Here is a 5,540-nt window from a genome sequence, read left to right on the forward strand (position 1 = left end):
TTAGATAGATACTGGCCACAATAGTTATGTACTGCGCTTGCAAGTTGCTAGTTCTACTGTGACACAACTTTCTGCTGAATCATTTTGTGTTAATCTTAAAGAGCATTGGTTACAGACTATGTCTTTCTTTCTTCATATAGATGCTCCTTCCAAACCAAAACGGAAGGAGCTGGCTAAAAGGGCCCGGCAACGGAGGCTGGAGGCCACTGTTGCTGAATATCGGCGGCTGGTGGCCCAGGAGGAGGAGGACATCCAGAGTACGTAAACAATATCCATGGCGACACCTGCATCCTCGTCAGCGCTCCCTGGGTCAGCCAGTCAGCGCAGCAGCAAGTCTCCAGCGGTACTGCAGCCACCCGCCACCGCCGAGCAGCAAAGAAATCAGCTGCCCCCCACAGCAGTTGCAAAAAAAGGATGCACAGCCTTTCTCTGAGGGTTTCCTACCTCGAGCAGGAGCTCCTCAACACCAAAACCCTGCTCGAGACCCTCCGCAAGGAGCATGCCGACCTGGCCCGAAAAGTCAACAGCAGCCAGCAGTAGGAGGAGACTGTCCCTTGCCCCTTTTTTAAAGACTTCTGGGGGGTGGGAATTGGGAGTTGGGTTTTCTACTTTTTTGGACTTAGTTTTCAGGGACATTCATTGGGGCTCGGGAGGGGGGGTGGGTTCGGGTCTTGCAGGAGATTATTTATGTTAGGGATATATAAATATACTTTAAACTTTATCTTAGCATACATGTTTTTTACTGCTTTTGAGGCTGGTGGGTGGGGGTTTAACAGTCCTGAAACTTAAGTGGCATCTTGATTCAAGTTGTGTAAGTACTAATGGCCCAAATGTTTTCAAAACTAAGTGCCACTCACAGAGTAAGTGAATTCAATAGTCCTAGGACCGTCAGTTTCTCGTCTCTCCTAATACTCCATTATACTACCTCCCCCCAAACGCTTATCTTACCTGTAATTTGTGTTTGGAAATAGGGCTAGGCACAGGGCTGGCTGCACGCGAAATGACGATTAAGGTTGGCAATCCTGGGCGGATGAAATGTCATCATTGCGGTGGTACTTGTGGTGTTACACAGTGGCAGTTGCAGCATCTGAAAAAAAAGAAAATGAAACCTTGTTTGTCCTTACCGTAGCATTAGAACGGTACGATAGAGAATATAGCAGGTGACAGTACACTAGAACAGTGCCACAATGTAGCCTAACAAATGGTAAAGTATTGAAAGTATAACTAGTACTTGCGTTGAATTTCTTTGACATTGGCTAGTACTGAAGGTGAAGAACACAGCAGCGTAATAATTTGCCACGTCTAGGAGGAGGATGTTCTTGATGACCAATCAAGTTGATGGCGCACATGAAAATCTGCTTTCATTTGCCAATAGTGACTCAGTGTCAAGCTGAGTAAGAATATATCCTCGGATTCCTTCACCAGCCTGTTGCTATGACCTTATTCTCCCTAGCAAGTGTGTGGAATTACTGCTGTCATTTAGTCTAAGGGTGGGCATAGTGGGCGTAGTGGGGCTTCATGAAGCTACGCAAAGTGGGCAAAACACTACGCCCACCTACGCACTTCGCGTAGCCCCACTACGCGCCACCCGCCTCCCTCCCGCCCTCCCTAAATGCTTACAATAATTTATAAAATAATTATAAAACCACTTACCTTGTCCTGCCGCGTCCCCGGGGCTCCCGCTCGTCATTGTGCCGCCGGCGCGTGCGTCCTGGATGCTAATGCACATGCGCGGGCGGCCGCGCATGCGCATTACCATCCAGGACGCGCGCGCCGGCGGCGCAATGACAAGCGGGAGCCCCAGGGACGCGGCAGGACAAGGTAAGTGGTTTTATAATTATTTTATAAATTATTGTAAGCATTTAGGGAGGCGGTGGCGGGCAACTTCGCTACGCCCACAAAGTGGGCGTAGTGTTGCCTGCTTTGCCTACTTTGCAAAGGGCGATGTAGGCAACAATACGCCCACTTCGTGGGCGTATCGAAGTTGCCCGCCCACCCTTAATTTAGTCACACATCAATCAAAACTACACAGCCCGGGGGAAGAGGGTTAGGGTTTGGAAAATGGATGGGAATGGGGATTTTTGGGAAAGTTTTGTTGAGAGAAGAAAAAAAAAGCACAGCATGGACAAACAATAAGTGAAGATAAACAAATCTTTGGGTACAAAGCTAACCATAAATCTTTTAAGTGACATAAAGGAAGTGCATGCACTACTGCATGCATGGTTACTGAAAAGTAAGTAGTACTTTCGACAACCGTGAATGAAAAAATGCGACAGTACAGGGCTGCAGTAATAATTATGCGTTTTCACTTGCCTATCTCTGCACTCAGAGAAACACTTCGTACATTAAATTAGGTTTCAAAAATAGCAGAAGTAAAACCTATACAATGGCTGTAGGGATGAATTTAGAAGCAGAGATCAAAGAGATGCAGAGTCACACTCATAGAAGTTCACAGCAATAACATTACTTAAAAGATAATTAGAAAAGAACGGATACTGTATCTGTAGGTTGTTGTAGTTGTCCTGTTGAATTTGGAAAGTTGTAAGATGCATCCAACCATTCCTCTTATTAGCGGGACTCCTCCATTCCATCTGACGCTCCGTCCATCAATGTTGGTGACCAGAAGACACCCTGTCCACTGCCTGCCTGGTGGATGCTGAATTGCGGCTCGCTAATGTGAAGCCTGACTTTATCCTTTTCCCATTGCACAGGCTGAAACCCGGCCTGTAATTATTGATGGAAAAACAGGAAGTGATATTAGAACACCACTGACAAATAAATATAAGGTATGTACGCTGTGTAGTGCAAAAAGTCACACTTTGAGTTTCCTAATAGACAGTACAATATTTTTGAAAGTGCGTACTCTGTCTGAGTCTCCTTTTGAAGGATAAATACGTATGGGCGAATTAATTTAGCGGATCTTTCCCCTCAAGCTAGGTGTACTGTAAACTGTGTTTTAGAACAAAATTCGACATTCCCAGCAGTGCTCTAAGACCCTTACTAAACCCAGTCGCAAAAATGTAGAAGACCCCCAATCAGATCTCAAAAAACGAGGCCTAGTAGAAAATGGTGACAAAACGTACTTTGAAAGTAAAGTAGGCCCAAATCCCCCCTTACCCACCGTGGATTGTATTCAAAACACTTGCAAGCAAGCAAAAGTATCCATACCCAGCATCGCTCCAAGACTCGCAAACCCCCCCACAAACAGCCCCCCGCCTAAACACATGCAATACGATACTGCTAACCCTAACGAGCCCTAAGTTAAGAATAGTGGCAAACGCTTTCTTTAACTAGGCCAAATCCCCCTTTCCCACCATGGATTTTCTTCAAACAACTTGCAACCAAAATTACACATTCCCACGAGGGCTCTAAGACCCCAGAACTCAGTTGCAAAAATCTAGAACACCCCGAAACACATGCAATCCTGCTGCTAGTGCTAACCCTAACGAGCCCTAAGTTAATGTGCCAAAACGCTTTTCAGAATGGATTTTCTCCAAACCACTTTTATCCGGTATTAGACCTTCCCAGCAATGCCCCAAGACCTGCCAACCCACCCACAAAAAAGCAGAACACCCCCATACAGGCAAAAAGCAAAAATGGAAAATCTCATTCTTAGAATATTTTCGGCCTTCTTTCAATTCTGTCCAAATGCGCTGTGCAGCTAGGCCCTAACTCCCCTTTGCCACCTGGGATTTCCTGAAAAACAAATGCAATCCACATTAGACTGTGCCAGCAGTGCTCCCAGACCCAAAAAATCCACCCACAAACACCCGGAACCCCGCCAAACAGCACCTCAAAGACAAGCAAGTCAGCAAAAACGCAAAAACAATTTCGCCTCCGATTTTGTCCACACCACTTTTATCCGGTATTAGACCTTCCCAGCAATGGCCCCAGACCTGCCAACCCAGGCAGAAACAAGTAGAAGACCCCCAAACAGCCAAAAAGCAAAACTACAAAAATGGGGACTTTGAAATTTTCAGGCAAATTTCCAAAATTACTCGGCGCGCGCTCTGCAGCTAGGTCCTAACTCCCCTTTGCCACCATGGATTTGCTTCAAACCTCTTGCAATCAAAAGTATCCATACCCAGCAGTGCTCCCAGACCCCAAAACCCAACCCCAAACACCAGAAACCCCCCCAAACAGGCCCCCAAAAACATGATAGTGAGCAAAAAGGCAAAAACTTTTTCAACTCTGATTTTCTCCAAACTACTTTTATCCAGTATTAGACCTTCCCAGCAATGGCCCCAGACCCGCCAACCCAGGCGGAAACAAGCAGAAGACCCCCAAACAGCCAAAAAGCAAAACTACAAAAATGGGGACTTTGAAATTTTCAGGCAAATTTCCCAAATCACTCCGCGCGCGCTCTGCAGCTAGGCCCTAACTCCCCTTTGCCACCATGGATTTCCTGAAAAACAAATGCAATCCACATTAGACTGTGCCAGCAGTGCTCCCAGACCCCAAACCCCACCCACAACAACCTAAAAGCCCGCCAAACAGCACCCCAAAGACAGACAAGTGATCAAAAGCGCAAAATCTTTTTCTGCTCCGATTTTCTCCAAACCACTTTTATCCGTTATTAGACCTTCCCAGCAATAGCCCCAGACCCGTCAACCCACCCGCAAAGAAGTAGAACACCCCCACAAGTGCAGAGTCTTTCTTCATTGGGCGTAATCCAGCCATCTGCTTTGAGGGAAATATGAGTCTGGAGGAGGAGGATAGAGGAGCATGTTCTTGTGAACTTGTGAACCTGAGGAATGCAGACTGCGGCACCTTCAAATCAATAAGCAAATAAGTGAAGACAGTTCTGCTGATGGGCTTGTTTTCGTGATTAGGTGATTAAACATTTTTTTATATAGATTTTGCAAAACAAAGAAAGACAGACACACAGGAATAAAAGTGAATAAGGACGAAAAAGAAAGTTATTGATTCATTGGCTCATTTTCAGGGCTCGGTGTCAGGGAAGAAGAGTTCGTCCTCATACTCTGCTATTTCAGGCGGGAGTAGGTCACCTAACAGAGAAGAACTTCCCTCATCTAAATTGGTGTCCTCCTCGTCTTCTTCATGCGTGTATTCTCGTATTTTGTAATCTGGTGGTATGAGGTGCTGATTCATCTTGATCATTGTTAACCTCTCCACATTTTTGGGCGAGAGGCGGGTCCTTTTGCAAGTTACAATGCCACCAGCAGCACTGAAAACATGTTTAGAAGACACGTTCGCGAGTGGGCAAGACAAGTAATTTATAGCCAGGTTGGAGATCTCTGGCCACAATTCTTTTTTCCCATGCCAATACGCCAATGGGTCATCATGAGCATAGACCTCTGTTGAGTCATTCAGATAGTCCTGCACCATCGACTCAAGGTTCTCCACGGTTACTCTCCTTTGCTTACTTTTTGCTGGGACCTTTTGAGAAGCAAACCCAAGCTGAGTTAGCCAATCCTCTTCTTCACACAATGTTACTGTTGTGTCTGGTGCAGATGATCCGGTTGCTGGTGTCTTTATTGGCTGAGAGGAAAAATCACTCACTTCTGCCACAGCCACAG

The sequence above is a fragment of the Lissotriton vulgaris genome, unplaced genomic scaffold, assembly GCF_964263255.1.
Source record: "Lissotriton vulgaris unplaced genomic scaffold, aLisVul1.2 SCAFFOLD_4948, whole genome shotgun sequence".
NCBI classification, from domain to species: domain Eukaryota; kingdom Metazoa; phylum Chordata; class Amphibia; order Caudata; family Salamandridae; genus Lissotriton; species Lissotriton vulgaris.